The following is a 19,987-nucleotide window of genomic DNA, read 5'->3' on the forward strand; positions in this document are numbered from 1 at the left end:
AGTGATGTCATGGGGTGGGCCCGAGAGATGCCATGGGGTGGGCCCGAGAGTTGCCATGGGGCGGGCCCAAGTGATGTCATTAAGCATGATACATTAAGTATCAATCACAGTTGCTTGGAGCGTACAATTAAAAAAAATCTGATTGGAAATTAAGCTAGACATCTTAGCTAAAAGATGGAGTCTGGGTAGGGAACATTTAATCTAGCTTACTTGCTTTCGGCAAGAAGGGTTTAAGTGTCTTCAGGCCAGGCCAGTCACCAGAAGGCCACTGTAGGAAGAAAGGACCCTAGTGTTTTGGAGATGTTAGATGGGAGCATTCGGGAGTAAAGATGGATGCCCCTGAAGGCTGCAATTCTAAACACACGTTCTAAGTTACAAAGCCCCCATAGAACTCAACAGGATTTACTTCTGAGTAGATATAGTTTGGATTGTGCTGTTGTAAAGCTTGACTAGGGATCCTCTGCAAAGACATCCATATCCAAGGAGGGATTGGCAACCCCCTGCCTGGAATGCCTCACCCTTATCTTTTAATGTGGCTGCTCCAGACTTCTTTACAGATTTGACCCTTCACTTCAGAAAGAGGTCTGAGAAATGAGTAAGAGTAAGAAGATTCCTTACCCTTTCTGTCTGCATAGATGCCGTCATCCTTCCCCTGCGCCCAGCAGAAGCTCTGGGCCAGGCGGGATGCAGTGGCATCTCATAGAGGACACCCTCCCCTTTCATGGGGTGTATGATTTGTCCTGGCCCAGAGCAGATATTGGGGTGGGCACCCCCAATTACTTATTTTTTCCTGTATGGCTTTTTCTGCTTTGATTTTGTATAGATGCCCTCTTCTGTGCCCTGCGCCCAGCAGAAGCTATGGGTCAGGCAGGACACAGTGGCACCTCATAGAGGACACCCTCCCCTTTCCTGGGGTATATGATTTGTGCTGTCCCAGAGCAGATTTTGGGGTGGATACCCCAAGTTACTTATTTTTTTCTATGTGTTTTTGTCCAATTTTATTTTGCATTGATGCACCCGTGTGTGCCTGGTGCCCAGCAGAAGCTCTGGCCAGACGGGATGCAGTGGCATCTCGTAGAGGACATCCTCCCCTTTCCTGGGGTATATGATTTGTCCTGGCCCAGAGCAGATTTTGGGGTGGGCACCCCCAGTTACTTATTTTTTCTAGTAAGTTTTGGTCTGCTTTGATTTTGCATAGATGCCCTCATCCTTCCCCTGCACCCAGCAGAAGCTCTGGGCCAGGTGGGACGCAGTGGCATCTCGTAGAGGACACCCTCCCCTTTCCTGGGGTATATGATTTGTCCTGGGCACCCCCAGTTACTTATTTTTTATGATTTTATGACATCATTATGTATTTATGATAATATCAGAAGCCTGACGATTTTGATTGCATAAACGTATTGTTATTCTTGATGGGGAGAGTCCCCCGATCATAGTGATATATCATACAGGGTATCTCAACATATATTTTGGGGTTCAGAGACATGTTAAGTTTGGTTTGAAGTTGCTGTAGTTGTCAACTCTTCTTCTTTTTTTAGTGTTTTGAACTTTCAAGCAAATAAGGAACTGGGAACTAGGAACCAACTTCAGCATCGCATCAGTTAAATAGATTAAACAGTCATGGGGGGCGGCTGACGTTTTGGTGTATATCTCAGGAACCAGACCATGTAGAACCTTAATTATTTTTTTAATTGAAGCTGAGAGTTTGGAGATTAAGGGGCGCTAGCCGGAGAGCCGGAGGGCCCCCCAAAAAACTGGAGGCTCCGGCTGAAAACCAGAGATCTGGTAACTCTATTAAGTACCAGCCTGATTGCCCCCTTCCCATTAGGCACTCCAGCCCATTAGATCCCCATGTCAACTCAACTCTTCTCCCAAAAAGGTGTGTGTAAGAAATTCACCCCCACTAAAGAGTAGGAGTGGCATTATCCAGCAATTTTTGAACACCATTCAATGCATTATCCTTTGAAAAGCACCCTCTTTGAAACTAGTTTGGATGATATGAAAGGCCTCCCTGTGGTGTTTGATCTGTGGGGTGTTTGTTTCCTACACCCCAGCTTTTTGATGCTTTAGCAATTGTCTGTGGATGTTGAAGTCCTTGGGCACTGAATATGCACACAAGCACTTGCCTCAGTTGACCATCCTGATTTGATAGTAAGAGGAAAATAAAATCAGCAGCCCTCTCTTGGTGGTTGTATTATTGTTGTGACAGCCAGCTAAGGGGGTTTCTTTTACCTCTTCTGCAATTTTTATTTAGTCCACGCATATATGTGCAAGATAATTTGTTTTGAGGCTCTGGTATTTTGTTGATTTGGTTTGGTTTGGTAATCTTGTCCTTACTGTCAGTACATGACTCCTTAAACTGAAGATAGAATTTAAGCAGGTAAGTGTCTCAGCATCTGAGAGCTCCTGCACTTCTCTGTGTAAAGCTCTCTGCTGCAGTCTTCACAGCTCTGTTCCTTCATCTGTATGCACTGCATCCCTTTCCCTGTCTGCCTTCCACTGCAGACCACCTCCGTCGCCGCATTAGAGCAATTACTTAGCTCTGAATGTGTCTACAGCCTCCCCCTGCCGCCGCCGCCACCCTTCCTCCTTGATATTGGTCAAATACAAGTGTTTGGGATTACATTGCCTTCCATAAAAAAGGTTGTCAATCAGATGCCTTAGGCAAACACATGGCCATGTTTTGAATAAGAACTTGATTGATCTGTTTAGCCAAGAGTTATCTTCATAAGATTTGCCAAATATTAAGTAAAATATCATCTATTAACATAATCTATTGAAATCAATGCATGCTCTGTCACAAATCTTTAAAAACACATTTGTACAGACATCTCTGTATAACTGACTAGTTTTGCAGAAATTATTATTTTTTAAATATAGCCAGTTTGTGTCCTTTTCCCTTCAAAATCTACATAGCTATTTTATTTTTAATTTTGCCATTGCACTCAGTGTTGGAGCATAGGCTGCCACCACCCACCCACAGATGTTAAACTGGTAGAAATGGCTGTTGATGAGCCATTGCACACCCACACAATCACTTTGATACTGTCTTTAGCTGCTCTACCACTCACCAAATCTTGTCTGTCCATTGTTTGAGCCTTACTGGGCAAGGATCCAAATACAGGCTTCACAAGAGTCAGCTCTGACATATGAAGTCATTTTTTAAAATCAGGTCCTCCTAGGGAGGTCAGATAAATTTGATTCAGTTCACATTTATAGGTGTGCCTACCTAATTTGCACTTTCTGAAACAATACGCAAATGGAAACAGGCATTCTTTGAAATTTCCACTTCTCCTAATTTCACAATGCGGCTCTTCATCCAACAAAAATGCATATACTTAGGGTAAAGTGTACATAAAAATGCATATTGTAGTGAAAATAGCATAAAAATGCATTATACAAGGGAAATTTCATTTGCAAAAATGTGTACATTAGGCCAGTGTTCTTCAGGCTTAGGTCCCCAAATGTTGTTGGACTACAACTCCCGTCATCCTCAGCCACCTTAGCCAATGGCCAGGGATGATGGGAGTTATAGTGCAGAAACATCTGGGGATCCAAGGTTGAACAACACTGTATTAGGTAACATCATACACAAATATATGTATATTAGGAGAAATTTGCACGATAATGCTGCTGAATTTTCATGAGGACTTTTTTTATTTTGCACACTGATGTGGAAATGTGCAGAACTGAACTTAAAAGTGGGTAAATGAGAAACTGAGAGAAGCCAAAATTGGCAGATTTGCCCATCCCTACCCACTACTGGCCTATGACCATATTATCCTGAACATGCCAGATCTTGTCTGATCTCAGAAGCTAAGCAGGGTCAAGCCTGGTTAGTACTTGGCTGGGAGAATGCCTGGAAATACCCGGTGCTGTAGGCATAGAGGAAGGCAATGGTAAACCACCTCTGAATACCTCTTACCATGAAAACCCTATGAATATATCCAAAAAAGATTCATAGGGTCACCATAAGTCGTAATTGACTTGAAGGCATATAAAAACAACAAACCCACTACAGAGGTGAAATCAGATAATGAGAATTCACTCTAAGACTACTTGAAAAGAATGGGAATTTAAAAAGAATTTCATGAGTTTCCTCCAAACTGTTTTCAGCCTTATTCATTTATTTGAAACATTTATAAACCACTTAATATTTAATTGCTAACCAGTGTACAACATAAAACCAGTGTACAACGTCATCAAAAACACAACATAGAAATATTAAATCAACAGTATAAAAACATATAAAAACTAAAAACAGGAATTCAGGGAATTCAAAATTGCCAAGCAGAAGAGCATTTTCAGTCAGAGGGGAGCACAGTGCATGGGGAGGTGATACTTAACTCTTTCCTCCCCAGCTGTGAGCCTTCCCCCATTAAGGTTGCTATATTCCAATTCCACAAATCCAGGAAGGCTGATGTGCATGTTATGCAAATTATAAATTATTTGCATAATTTGCATATCATGCAAATTATATCCTAATTAGGCAAATTAATCATATTAAACGTTGCATTGTCCAGGTTATTATGCCTAGCAATTACCACCAAAAACTGGGAGATGTGAGGATTTTTAAAAAATCCTTCATTTTCAACCTTAAATGCCTAGACTCTAGTTTCCAACACTATGGAATATTTATTTATTAAGAGGATTTATATCCTGCCTCTCCACTGTTAAAAACAGAGTTCAGGGCAGCTTACAAACATAGTAAAAACAATAAAAATGCACAATCAATATAAAAACTTAATGAAAACACAATATAGCAGTATAAAAATCCAGCATAAAACAAAAAGCCAGCAAGGCATAAATTAAAAGCAATATTGTGACTGAGAGGTTGCCTGTACAATTAGGAATGTGAAATTATCACACCACTACAAATTTTAAGGCAGATAGAAATCAAGATTTCAGTATTATCAGTTCAGTCAATCTTATCTAAAGAGTAGGGTTGCCAGGTCGGAAGCATCCCAAAACCTGAGATGTCATGGGGAGGCCCTAGTGATGTCATGGGGTGGGCCCTAGTGATGTCATGGGGCGGGCCCTAGTATCATGGGGTGGGCCCTAGTGACATCATAAAGCATGATACATTAAGTATCAACCACAGTTGCTTGGAGCATACCATTCAAACAAACAAAAATGTCTTTCCTGTCCAAAACACCTTCTGTCGACTTCTATACAAGAACCCAGTAAATTCTTTGCAAACTTCAAGAGATGGACACCTAGGGATATTGGGAGGAGTGTGTGGAGAGAGGGAGAGAGAGAGGGAGGAAGAGGTTCTCTCAAGGACAGATCTGTCCTGTTCACTTGCCCCCCTGGGCTCCTGCTGGGAGGAAGGGCGGGATATAATAATAATAATAATAAAAATAATAATAAAAAATGAACATTAACACTAGCTCCACCAAATAATATAAATTAATGAATTATTTAAATCACTCATTGCATCTTAGAGGAATACAGGAGCATGAAATATGGTCTATCCAGATAATAAATCCAATCTCTTGCACAAATACCTAGGACTTCAGATTTGATGAAGATCAAAGTACCGCAAGAATTATTTTAGGTAACTGTGATAATCCTTAGGAGAAATAGTTCTTCCACTATACACACCATGTTCTACATTCCCATTACCCTCTGCTTAAGCCAATAACATTTTTCTAAATCCTGTGATGTTAAAATCTAAAGCTCTCCTATAAAATTTTACATTTTATAAATGATATATTATAGATTAATTACAGAACTTCTGAAATATACTGTATTTTCCTTATGCTGGAAGCACTAGTTTGTCTCATTTAAAAATGCCTCCACTTTTTACATTTTCTAGGTTTATTCACTCTCCCACACATGCATCTTATTTTAAAATGTGTTGTCCTGGAGTGCTTCAAGCACTAGAGGCCTAAACCCAAGTATGGAACACATCTCTTCTAGTCTAGCACCGGAAAGCACACCAGGACATTTGTTCCACAGAGTCTACAAACCTATAATAATTATAGATATGCCATGCATTAATTAGAGCATGGTGTGTGCACATCACCAGCGGCATCTTAAGGCAAAAGGAGGAGCCGTGTACATGAGCCTCAGTATATGAGGTGCAGTCAATGAAGGGGGGGCATAGGGAGCTGCCTGCCACCAAGTCAAACCATTGGGTACATCTATCTCTGTACTGCCTACACTGACTGGCAGCAGCTCTCCTGTGTTTCAGGCAGGGAGTCTTCCCAAGTCCCACCTGGAGATGAACCTGGGACGTTCTACATGCGAAGCAGGTGCTCTGCCCACTCAGCCACAGTCCTTCCCCAGGGAGTGTGGGGAGTTCTGGAGGGGGGAAAAGGATGCCAGCGGTGGCTCAAGATATGTTTGAGGGAGAAGGGAAACTGTGGGAAGGGGGGCTCTTTTGGCAGGAGCCCAAACTGAAGTCAACCTGCAAGAAGATGTGGCATGAGGGGGTGCCCACCCACATTGACCCAAGTGTGCGAGGAGGGTTTGGTTCAGTTTTGTTTTATGGGATGGGGGGGCGGGAGACTATTAGAGGGTGGTTAATCCAGGCAGTGCCCTATCAGTCCTGGGGAGGGAACAGCACCAGGGATCAAGGGTGGCTCTCTAGTCCTCATGGAGGATGGTGGGTTAAGAACCTAAGAAGAGCCCTGCAGTGCTGGATCAGGCCAACGTGGGCTCATCCAGTCCAGCACATCCTCTTCTCACAGTGGCTGACCAGCTGCGGGGCCCCTGTGCTCCCCTTCCGCAATCCGCGGCAGGATAGCAGGGCAGAAGCTTCAGAGCCGCCCACCATTCTCCCACTTCACCTACCTTTCTCTCTGCTGTTTTTTGCAGCACACACAGATTTGCCATCAATTAAGAAGGCTGCTGAGGTTTCCCTAAGGGGCTGAAGCCTCTGCTGCCATTTTGGTTGATGGCAGCAATACGAGCGTGTAGCACACATGCATGCCATCAACCAAGTTGGTGGCAGAGGCTTCAGCCCCTTAGGGAAACCTTGGCCGCCATCTTGATTGATGGCAAATCTGTGTGTACTGCAAAAAACAGCAAAGAGAAAGGTAAGAAGAGAGGGGGAATGGCGGGGGATTGGGATCTCCTGCCCTGCAGCCAGCCCTGCTTGGTGGCCATGCCACAGCACGCCAAAAACTGGAGATCGAGGGACAGGGTGTGCGGTCTGGCTGGGGAGCCAGAAAACACCCCCGAAGCCGGAGACTTCAAAAACTGGAGATCTGGTAACTCTACTAAAGAGAGTAGTGTCTGAGCATGTGAGAAGTGTCTTTAGTACACTGATTCTCACATACCAGATCAAGGAGATGGGAAACAGCCTTCTATGATAATGGCTGGAACTTGGAGTCTTGACTGCTGGCACCTCTTTTTTAAAAATAAAATTTAAAATGCTGTGAATTCTAGAGACCTGGCAAACTGTGCTAGCATTAGACAGGGCAGCTGTTCCATTCCTATGAAGCAGGGTGATTTTTGGTGGGGAGATACCTGCCAGCAATTTTGAAGAAGGATATGTCAGTGGCGTCACTACGGGGGTGCGGGAGGTGCAGGCTGCACCCGGGTGACACCATGAGAGGGGGTGACACCATGAGAGGGGGGTGACACCATGAGAGGGGGTGACACCAGGAAGCGGGGCAGGTGGAGACCTGCCCTGCCCATGCTAACATGGAGGCATGGGGGAAGAGCAGGGAAGGGCACCGCCGCGCCGGCTGTATCTCCCTCGGGGCGGGGCCTCGAGCGGCATTGCAGCTGTTACCAGTCAGGCTAGGCTAGAGCCTGAGGCTGCTGCACCACCACCACCAGGGGTGACTGTTTTGCGCTCCATGTGGAAGGGAAAGGCGAGTTTCTGAGCCGGCCGGTCATTTCCCTCTCCCTCTCCTACTCAGCTACTTGAATACTATAACAGCTACAGCTTTCATCTGTTTGGTTCTGATTAAAACTCAAGCTGAGGTACAACTAATTGATTGTCGCTGAACATTTTAGATTAGTCATGCAACACTACCAATATTGTTTATCTCCTAGCCAGGTCTAGAACCGCTGTTGATTTAAAAACAGGTGTGTGTGTGTGGGGGGGTAGGAATTGGAGAGGAAAAGTCTAACTGCTTTTCCTTTCTGTAATTAAAATTTTAGTGAGCCGGGCTAAACTTTTCAAGTATCATGTTATGATCTCCAGTCATTTCCTAAGAAAAATGGAAATGTTAAATCATTTCACAAAGTGGTTGTGGGGTAATAATAATTTCATAAAAAAGACTAAAAATATGAAAAAGTGCTGATTTCACTAAAGTCAAGTGACACCTTAAAGGCTAACCTGCAGTACAATCCTAACAAGGTCTAGTCACTTTTATTTTAATGAATGGTAGTTGTTTTGTATGTTTTTTAAAAAAATGGAAAAATTGTCTATGTTTATGTTTTTAAATGTGTTGTAATTGCTTGGAGATGTTTGGGTAACAAGCAACTAACAAGTCTAAATAATAATAATTCCTGTTGAATCAATAAGGCTTACCCCTAAGTAAATGGGGTTAGGTCTTTAAGGTGCCAGAAGACTCTCTTATTTTTGTTGCAATTTACTAGAATGGTACCTGTCTGGAAATGATTTCACAGTATATCCCACTCCAAATATGCCTTGCTGTTTGTAAGCATTCCACAAATATCAGCTAAGCCACTGTTGCAAACAGAATGCTTGACTTGATGGGTCTTTGACCTGATAGATAATAATCAGTGATTCAGAGCAATGTCACTGGTAATATGTGATTTGATTTGTGACAATAATTAGAACAGATTTTAATGGTAGCCTGACTGTTGAAATAGATACCCATCATAACAGCTTTTTAAAGTTTATTCAAAATTATGTTTATTTTTTTAGTGTTCATAGCAATGAGTAACCTGAGGATAATTTCTGACTGTAAATAATAATAGGAACAGCCTAAGTATTATAGTCTGGATATGTTCCTTATGAACACCTTCCCCCCCCCCGAAAACTATTCTGCCTTTGAGAATTTTGGAGGCAGAAGTAAGGATTGTAATTTCCTAAGTATCACCATGCTTTTTTCTTACTTTTTTTTTTAAGGATATGGAAGTTATTTGTTAAGGGAAGAAGTAGAGCTTTTTTAAAAGAAGAGATAACATAAATTAATAGAAATAGAAAAAACAGGAAAGCAGAAAAGAATCTTTTTGAAGGAACAAGAAATGCACTTACAGTAGCTATCACCAGTAATGTTTTTATGTCCAGCAATCCAGGTTGATCTGACCTGCATCACTACCTCTATGCTTAGAAAGAGAATGTTATTTTATCTTTCCAAAGTTTGCAATAGCCAGTCTTCTAGAACTGAGAAACTATGAGACTTAAGTAGAGTGAATGACCAGGTGGTAAGAAGGACATGGTTTGGGCTTTTGACTTATTTGTTTATTACAATTATATTGTGTATCCAGTGGCGTCACTAAGGGGGTGCGGGCAGTTGCCAAAAGCCTCAGGAGGGGAGAGTGTTCTTGCACTCAGGTCCTGCTTGCGGGCTTCCCCCAGGCACCTGGTTGGCCACCGTGAGAACAGGATGCTGGACTAGATGGGCCACTGGCCTGATCCAGCAGGCTCTTCTTATGTTCTTATTTGCAGAAGAAAGTGGTGGAGAAGCACTAGAACCAGCAGAACAGTTAGTGTTTTTCTACCCTATATCTTAGTGGTAGGCTTTGCATGCAGAAGGTCCTGGGTTCAATCTTTTGCATGTCCTTGTGAAAGGGAAAAAATATTCTAGGTTGTTTGTGTGATGATACATTTAGGTTGTGCATATGATATTGTAATTTAAAGGTGTAACTTTAATTTTGCTAGTTGTTTATGTCACTACTATTGCCATTACATTCAGTGATATATGGGAATTACGATTTACGAGTAACATTAGTACAAAAAACATTACTAAGGATTCTGTATGGTCTGGTATGGGAGGAGGTCCATGGGGGTGACACCATGAGTTACCGCACCAGGTGACACCAACCCTAGTGACGCCACTGGGATATGTATTAAAAATATTTTTTAGCCTTGTCTGAATTGCTGAACAGAGGCTCTGCTGGGCAACACGGTGTGTGAGGCTGCATTCCAATGCAACTTTACTTCAGAGTAAGCACCAATTAACAGGATGGCAGCAGGGCTGAAAAATGCAAATACGAATTTCACAGCTTTTTCTACAGAGAGGTTTGCTTTTGAGCTCCGAGTTATAACTTTTTTCCATCCAGATAGACTCTTTTAATTTTGAACGTGATGTATTAAAGCCAGATCATCTGTTCACACTGTCCAAATCCTATAAAGCAGAGTGTTATTTACACTGTATATTAAGAGAGTTCACTGCCTTCAGATGTGGTTGGATGTGGTGGTAACAAGTAATTACAGTATGATACCCTTATAGTCAGTGTTTGAGCATTTTAGCAATTATTTTGCACAGGTGGGTAAACTGTTGTTCACCTCATTAACAGTGTAGTTCTGTATGTGTCTACTTGGAAGTAAGCCTCATTGAATTCAATGGGAATTGCTCCCAAGTAAGCATGTATACAAGATTGCAGATTGAAAGTTGTTGTGGTTATAAAGTGTTGGATTTAGATTGCAAAGTCCTGTGTTCAAATCCCCACTTGGTTGTGAAGCTCATCTACACTGTGAAGACATTTCCGGGTAGGTGTTTTGAATCATAAAGAGCTCTTAGCTTCACCTTCTGCAGCTATGACTTCCCCAGAATCAAGTAACTTCTTGCTCTCTTGGCATTTTGTCCAGGCTGCCCAGACTTGTTACAGTCCCTCCCCCTTGCTGTGTTGACACCTGGAGCTCAATGAGAGTTTCTTACCTTTGTAGAATACCCCCCAGACCTCCCTCTTCTCCAAGAGCAGCCAAGCTTTCAAACAAGACACCTTCCGGAAGTAGGTACCGGTGCACACAAAGAGCAAGCCAAGCATCAACAGACTGATCAGGGAATACATTGCAAGGAAGGAGAAAAGAGAAACTGCTGTCTCTAGTCAGGAACTCCCAACTCTTGAGGGTGGTGGGGAAGGAAGGGAAGCGGGATCGAAAGAGGGGAAGGAGTGTTGCGAAACTCCAGACCAGCCTCTGGCCCTTGACCCAAGGGCATCACCCCACTTTGTTTATTAGTTAATGCCTCAGGGAGTACCTGAGTAAAGAGCCCTCAACCAATAGGGGAGGATAACCCTGCAGGACAATCCAGAGCAGTGATTCTCAAATGGTGCACCCAGGCACACTGGTGCGCCCTAAGAGGTGGCTAGGTGTGCCTCAAATATTATGAAAGTATATTTTAAAAACAAGAAGAAACCCATTTGTATAGGTAAGTAATAGTTGTCATGGCCCCGTCAGAGGACTCCTCAGATGAGGACGACTTGGGAGTAACAGCAGCAGACCCAGGAGCAGCAGGAGACACAGAGGAGCCTCCTGAGAATCCAGCTCCTTCTGCCCCTCAACTGCAGAGCACCCCAGGGACAGCAGAGGCCCTGCAGCCAGACACAGACAGTGAACAGGATACTCCCCCCTCACCTGCAGAACGTAGACAGCAGAAGGTCAGGCAGAATAGAGGCAGGCCTGTCTCCTTAAGGCCCAAACGCTGAGGGCTCACACCTGCTGTCCATCCTGCTCTTTATAAGGCACACCTTGGCTGCAGCTTGTTGCTGACTGCAACGTCAGGAGTGGCTTGTGTGTTCCCAGTTTCCTTGCAACCTCTTTCGGACTGACCCCTTGGCACTTGATCCCGGACCTCTACTGACCTCGCTTCTGGACTCCTGACTCGGCAAGTACGCTTCGGACAAGCCTCGCCCTTATCAGCTCCCCTCCTCCTAGACCTGGCAGATTTATGGCCAGACTGCCGGCTAAGGACTCTGCTTCCCTGCCAACCACCCAGGAATTCCAGCCCCCACCAGCACTGCTGACGCAGTGTAGAGCTGACAATAGTTTTCTATAGTTTATTTTTATTCGTGGTTTAAAATATATAAATTTATTTCTAATTTTGTACACAAAGTGCGCCAGAAAATTTTTATGTGTTTTACAGTGCACCGCGAACCAAAAAAGTTTGAGAACCACTGATCCAGAGTGAGGCAACCCAACTTTAACCCCATCTCACTGTTCACCATGACGGCAGCCTGCAAGGCCCAGACCAGGTCTCGTCACCTCATCCCCCAGAATGAACGACCGGCTAGTGCGGCACCGGAACCTCCAGTGCCTCCAATTGAGCTCAGGGGGGGGAGTGTTCTCTATGATCACCTCTTCCTAGAAGGACACGCATCATTATGTCAGGCAGCACTAGCTGAAGAACAACCGGCTGGGGTCCAGCAATCTGGGCCACCTAATCAGCTAAGTGGGCACCGGGTTGCATGGTTAGAATCCGGGTAAAACCATATCCCATGTGCAGCAGTTGAAAAAAGGCACATGTATGGATGGAAGCATTTTCTGAGCAAGCTGCAGGGGGGCAGACGATGGAGGCTGAGGAATGGAGCCACCGGCAAGATGGGGTATAATATTCCAACATATCTGGGATATAATATTATTTAATTTCTCTTATTTGGAAATAATCTCTCATTTACGGATGGGGTATGTAGTCTGTAGGACTTCTTTAAGAATAGGCCTGGATTGTAATGACAGTTCCCCTTCTTCTTTGGGTGGGTGTGGTTCCCCCCCCCTTGATCCAGTTATTACTGGTTAGGCCCTGTTGGTTGCTTTGCATAGTCCAAGCTGTTGGATTTCTCTGTGTGGGTCTGCTGTTCCTGAAGAAAGAAGGTTCTTGGTTACTCTGACTCCTGGTGCTTTGCAGCCTTACGTAGGTAGGCTGTGAGATAATTTCATGCAATAAGTAAGTACTCTTCTTCATACCCACACAGAGTAGGAACAACTACAGGGTGGGATCCAAACTGAGAGAAAGAATTTAGACAACGGATTCTTGGGGTGTTTTAGGATCAGTGCCATATTCCCTGAAGAATCTAAGTCCTCTCCTAAGTGGATCTGTTTTGGTCCATTGCCAGAGCTTTACCTAGCAATTGCAGCATTGGGTGGGAGGGCTTCTCTGTGGCTTTCTCCTTGGCTCTGCTGGCTCAAATCCTTTGGGACTGAATCTGGGATCTTGTCCATGTAAAGCATGGGTCTTACCACGAGGAATGGTAGAGAATTCAGCTCTAAGCAGGCATTGGAGTGGAAATTGCTGCAGTGTGGTATCTTAGGGGCTCTTGTAACCAAAATATGGGATATACAGTAAGGAACAGGTGAGGAAAGGGAAATGCACCAGCTTTGTGAGTGTTCAAAAGAGAATGCATCTAATAGGAACATAGGCAGCTCCCTTATGCTGAGTCAGATGATTGGTCTATCTAGCTCAGTAGGATTAACACTGACTGGTAGCGGTTGTCCAGGATTTCAGATGGGGGGCATTCCCAGTCCTACCTGAAGATGCCATGGACTGAACCTGTGACCTTCTGCATGCAAAACAGATGCTCCAACAGATGAGCTACTATGGCCCTTCCTTGCCATAATGGGGAGGTGTTAAATTGGGGAGGGGCAGATGGGGTATGGCTCAGTATCAAAAGAGGAACTGGCAGGTTCAGCTTCATCCTCCTGTCACATAGTGCTGTTTGCTTTGGAAGGAATGGGGATATTTAGAAGGAAGGGGGTACAGTTCACCTATTTGTATCCACCCCACTAAGCTATCTCGGGGAAAAATGGAAAAAGCTTGAAGTTTTCTTAAGCATTTTCCAATAAAGCATTTGGGGGAAATGAGCTCAGGGGAGTTCACTTTGATGCCCCTGTATTTATAATACTGTAAGTATAGTAAGTGTGGGTTTATTAGAGTAAATGAGGTAAGTGGACTGAGTGAGAGGGGGGAGTACATGGGTTGGAATGTTGATGCATGTTGTATTATGATTGGCTGAGCGTTTGAGGGTCTGAAGGTATAAATGAGAGGATGACAGTTGAGTTCGGTTGGTTGGTTTTAGTTGGTGGGTTTAGGAGAAGTTGGATGGTTCTGGGTTTTGGAGGGTGGATTGAATTAGGCAGGTAGTGAGGCAGGTTATTGATGACTAGAAACAAAGAGTAACATATCTTATGAAATCACACGCTTGTTAACTATACCTTTAAGTAATCTTGTTATTCCCTGTGTATATAAACAAATATTTCTTGGTTTAACTAATGCCTGATCCTTGGCTGGGTTTACACAGACCAGAAGGGTGAGCAGGGCATATACCAAGGTTGGGAAACAGTATCAGTGGTGGCAGCGGTGAAGAGAGAGGCCCTGTTCACACATTACAGTCAACGAGTGTACAGTCTATGTACCTAGGTACACAAGTAGCTGGGCTGTACACTCGTACAGTTATTCACATGTAACATTCAACGAGTGCACAGTCTATTATATACACATTTGCTGCCAGGGAAAGAAAATGGCTTCAATGACACTTATTAAATGCGCCATTGAAGCAATTCCCTTTTACTGGCAACAAGGCAAGGCATGCTGGGTTTGTTATACTTCCTGAAACTGTTTCCTGTCAAGGGGTGCATTCAATAGAAAGAGTGTTGGCAGAAACAGGAATGTAGTTTTACTCTTTTCATTTTTCCTGCAGATTCTTAAGTTTTTAAAATCAAAACAACTTTTAAAAAGAAAATACTGACCTGTAACTATCATAATTATAGTTATTAAAATATTGCATTTTCATTGCCTGTTATTAGAGTATGTATGGGTTTTGATGCAGGTTTTCATGAAACAATCCTATACATGTCTATACAGTCCTATAGAGATCAATCGGACTTACTCATAGATAAATGTGTAAAAGTGCATACCTAAATATATTGAATATTTATATATGAAAATATTTTGAGGGGGCTGCAGCAAAAACAAGCTGCTTAAAAGATTATGAACTGAAACTATTCTTCCAACATGGTACACCTGATTCTTTCTTGAGGATATCATGCGTTTTAATACACAAAACTACACTCAAAATATAAATGTGGGGGAAATTATTCAATAGTTGGGCTTTCCAGCCTACTGATCCCACTGTAACATACTCTGTCCCCTGGAAAGCCTTTCCTGGTATTTGGGAAACAGGAAAGCTCTGGGCTGTGGTTTTTATGGTTTTTCAGTAGAAATGTTTGTGGCTCAGTATCAAAGTCATCATCCATATCTCTTTTTATGATCTATGTCAGTGGTTCCCAACCTTTATGAGTACGGGACCCCCTTTATAAGCTCAAACTTTTTGGGACCTCCCTCCAGGAAGGCAGCTTGGCTGCCAGGAAGGAAGGGGGGAAGCAGCCTTTGCTTGCAGCCTTGCTTCTTTTTGCTTCACTAAAAGCCCTCTCATTCTGAGTAAGGGCGTCATCAGTAGTGGTAGTGTGAGGAGACGGCAGTCAGTGGTAGTAATTCCCTCTTCTTTCTGGTAGCTCCACCTCAGCCTCCTTTGGTATCTGCCATGTATTTCAGAGGCAGATGCCTGCCTTTGGTGCGCCTGAAAGATGCTCTAGCACTTCAGCAAAAGTCCTCCCCTCTCATTTGGAGCAAGGAGGAGGTGTCATCTGTAGCGGCAGTGGGGAGCAGACAGTGTCTAGGGAGTGAAGACTTTTTTAAAAAAATAATAATTAATTTCTTTACTGTTTGCAGCCCCTTCCGGATTACTTCACACACCCCAGGTTGGGAACCACTGATCTATGTCATAATATTTAGCTTTTGGATAGCACTTTAAATGCAGGGTTCAGGGTGGGCAGAACATAGATCAAAATGTATTGGTGTATCTCAGGATGACGCACAGAAGATCAGTCAGAATTTCAGACTCCTGTTTCACAATGAAAACAAGAAAATGACCACCCCACCATTATACTGCTGAAATGAAGAAAGTGGGGGGTGATCAGGAGTGGATTTTTGTGTGGAAATACTGTGAGCTCAGTTCAATTTTGGAACTCCAAACAAATTCCTGGGCTAACAATTATTTAACTCTTAAGTGCATATATGTTGTGGCTGCTCTGGTTGGTGGATCTTGGGTTTTTGTAATAATAATAATAAAAAAATCAGTACCAAAAACCTGAAGTCTAACCATCCTGATCTAGAGTATTAGATCCTGATGTAGTCTAACCATGAAGTCTAACCATCCAAACCATAGAGTATTTGCCACCCTGGGCTCCTGCTGGAAGGGCAGGATATAAATCAAATAATAAATAAATAAATAATCGAAACATTACAAGCCTACAAGGCACATTTGTGTTACTATAAAACCATGTGATGCAGCTACGCCTGACAGCAGTTTCTAATGGAGGCAGCCATTAACATGTGTTTGACCATCAGGTGTGTCTAAGTTTGATGCACGACACTTGACATAGAAGGTAAGAGCTGCAGAGAGATGAGCAAATCCACAATTTTTTTCTTCTCAATTTCTGGATACACAGTAGAAAGGTGACATTGCTTTTTTGAGAATGCCTTCTTTGGCAATGTTTTGAAGAGTCTTACCTCTGCTATTGTAGTTTCATTCTTGCAAACACTCTTTTGAACCATGCTACAACAACCTTGCAAGGTAGGTCTGTGCCCATACAAATGATTTAGTGCAGGGATGGCCAGAAGATAGACTGTAATCTATTGGTAGATCCCTGGGAGATTTGTAGTCAATTGGCAAGCGCTTCTGGCTTCCAGTTGTTTAACAATAGCAACAAAAGGACACACATCTGTTTGGAAATTTGACAACTGAAATTGTCAACTCTACTTGTGTAGACTAGGAACAGATCTATGTGTGGAAAGACTGTGAGCTCATCTCAATTCTGATAACCCTGTGCTCAGCAGCTTCTCAGACACCATGTTCTTTCATACTAGACGTATGTCTTTTGCAGCTGGCTGCAGTTGGTGGTTCTTGAGGTTCTAGTAAAACGCAGGGTGGATCCCTGACTCTGCAACAGCAGTGCTCTCTCAGTAATGGCAACATTGCCACTCAATGAATGAGACAAGGTGTCTGCAAGTTCAGGGCTGGTGGCACCACCATCCTGCAGCACGTGGGCACACACCTGCAAGCTTGTGCTGCATTCCACCAAAGTACCCACAACCTTGCCATCTCTGTGCCACTGCCATTGTCCCCCCCCCCATGTATCACTGCTGACCTATGTCATCAAATTATTGGAAGAGTCTTGGCTACATTTCTCTTTCTTGACCTTTAGGAGGAAATGGAAAGCACACAACAGAATTTACCTTATCATCGATTTCAATAGGTTTTAAAAGACCAAGGAAGAGAAGTACAGTGGGTAATGTATATTGGAATTATAGAGGTATTGTAGTGTACAAGTTCTACAAAAGCCAGTGTGGTGTAGTGATAAGAGTCCTGGGCTAGGGCCTGGGAGACCTGGATTCAAACCCTCATTCAGCCATGAAACTCACTGGGTGACTTTTGGGCTAGTCACCTTCTCAGCCTAAACTACCTCATAGGGCTGTTCTGAGGATATATTTGAGAGGTGCAGGACTATGTATTCCACAGTGAGCTCTTTGCAAGAAAGTTGAGACGTAAAGGAAATAAGGCATTAAATAAGATTAAGGCTACAATCCTTTGCACAATTACTTGAGAGTAAGCTCCATTGAACGGTGAAAGTTACTTTCGATAAACCTGCTTGGGATTATGTTGTTAAGATACAAGGGATAGCTATTACCCAAAATTTCTATTACTTACTGATAACTATCATTTCTGAGCAATGTGTTACCTAGCCATTAAGTTATTTTATTATTGCAGTTGTGATAGCAGCTATTATTCATTACCTGCACAGGGGGGTTGGAGCAAGTTTTGGAATCTATTTGTGGCACTGTCCTGAATAGTAGGTATACTACTCGTAACAAGCAACAATAAGAGTCACATGATGACACATTGAAAATTTAACAGACATTATAAATTTTATAATATTTATTGATGAATCACCTAGTATTTAAAGGAAAGGATTGAATTTAGAAGTTAAAGGCTGTAATTCTATATTCACATTCACTTCAGGAGTAAGCCCCATTAAACTCAGTGGAACTTACTTCTGAGTAAACATGGCTAGGACTGTACTGGACTGTGAGCAGACACAGAGGCAAACTCCCCTCTCTTTCTCTGCCCCACCAACTGTTTCTTTTAAGCGGTTGGAATCCTAATGCTTCTTACCTGGGAGTAAGTCCCACCAAACTGAATGGAATTTACTTTAGAGTAGGCATGGGGTTAGGATTGTATTTTAACAATGTAAACAGTCACCTAGCTCTAGCTTCTCTGACAGAACACTTGCTTTTTTTAGGCAATCCTAACTCCACTTACCTGTGAGTAACCCCATTGAACTAAGTGAGACTTACTTCTGAGTAGACATTTTTAGAATTACAGTGCGAGCCCTCAGAATCTCTCCCCCTTCTCTCTCTTCACTAGCTTTCTGATTGCTCCTTCCTTCTGCCCTTCTCTCAAAATAGCAGTTTCCACTTGTCTGAGCCCACAAGAGGCTTAAACTCCATTTAAGTTTGTAAAACAAACTTATTTTTTAAACCTAGCTCTAGCTTCCTGACAAGTCTCTCTCACATTTTAGTCACTCCATTTACCTGGGAGTAAGCCCCATTGAACTCAGTAGGATTTACTTCTGAGTAGACATTTTGCCTGCTTCCTTCCCCTCAGGCTTATTGGTAGCACACAGAAGCTCTGCTCCATTTACCTGGGAGTAAGCCCCACTGAACTCAGTGGGATTTACTTCTGAGTAGACATTTTTTCCTCTTTTCTTCCCTTGAAGCTTGTTGCTCACATGGAAGCTCTGCTCCACTTACCTGGGAGTAAGCCCCACTGAACTCAGTGGGATTTACTTCTGAGTAGACATTTTTAAAATTCAAATGTGAATCCTGCAAAGCTCTCTCCTCTCCATTTTTTCCTCTGTCCTTTCCTCAAACGCACTCATTGCCAGCACACAGAAGCACTGCAATCAATGGGACTTACTTCTGAGTAGACTTTTTAAAAATTGCAGTGAGTCCTTCAAAGGTCTCCCCCCCCATTTTTTTTTGCCTCTTTCCTTCCCTCAAGCTCATTCGTTGCTTCAGGCTGGTCTCCCTTCCCTTCCCTTGCCTCCATTTTTGCTTTATTCTTCTTCCCCGCTCTGTGGCTCCAGCAACTGATGTTTCCTTCAGCCCACTTCTGATTGGCTGCTGCTGCTGCGGCTGCTAGAACGAAGGCTCGGCTGTCGCCGGGGGGGGGGAAAAACTAATTGCTCACAATCAGCTCCACGTGGACAGCATGCAGGGAGAATCACCATGTGAGCAGAAGACGTCTTTTTTCAGGGTACTGGTACATGTGGTGATTTTTGAACCCTCTCTGTCACTTGAGGCTCAGGTAGCCTTGGTGGCACAGAGTACCTTCTACCAACTTCAGTTGGTGGCCCAGCTACACCCCTATCTGGACAGGGATAACCTGGCTTCAGTTGTCCATGCTCTGGTAACCTCCAAGTTAGATTACTACAATTCACTCTACGTGCGGCTGCCTTTGAAGACGGTTCAGAAACTGCAGCTTGTGCAAAATGCAGCAGCCAGATTGGTAACAGGGACCAGACGGAGCATCGCTGCAGGGGTTCCGGAGGGTAATGCCAAGAGCCTTCTCAAAAAATTATTTTGGATAGACTCTAGGCTTGAGATGGAAGATTCATCCCAACCCCATACTGCTGCACCATACAAGATCTGGGAAATAACCTTACTCTGGAAAAAATTTAAAGCAGGATCAATTAGATTACCACCCATCGTGTGGTAAAATTTTAAAATAGCCCCTGATGTTTTAACCGCAAGCACTTTAGTCATTTTAATGTGTTTTTTCCAGGAAAGTGTGTCTGTAAAGTATATTCCCAAATATTGAAAAACTCAGCATTGTTCTAGGTGGTGATCGGCTATTGACCATTTGAGCTTGACATGTCTTTTGCCAAATACCATTACTTTTGTCTTCTCGTAGTTAACCTGCAACTTTTCCTTGGAACAATAATCCTGGAGTTTCTGCAGAATTCTCTGTAGGCCAATAGGGACAATAGACAAAAGGATCA

General features: G+C 43.2%; 1 pseudogene; it reads left to right on the forward strand.

Annotated features, from left to right (window-relative positions):
• Positions 1 to 3,765: 3,765 nt before the first annotated feature.
• On the forward strand, positions 3,766 to 3,884 carry LOC133384678 (5S ribosomal RNA; annotated as a pseudogene).
• The last annotated feature ends 16,103 nt before the right edge of the window (positions 3,885 to 19,987 follow it).

The sequence above is a fragment of the Rhineura floridana genome, chromosome 4 (assembly GCF_030035675.1).
Source record: "Rhineura floridana isolate rRhiFlo1 chromosome 4, rRhiFlo1.hap2, whole genome shotgun sequence".
NCBI classification, from domain to species: Eukaryota; Metazoa; Chordata; class Lepidosauria; order Squamata; family Rhineuridae; genus Rhineura; species Rhineura floridana.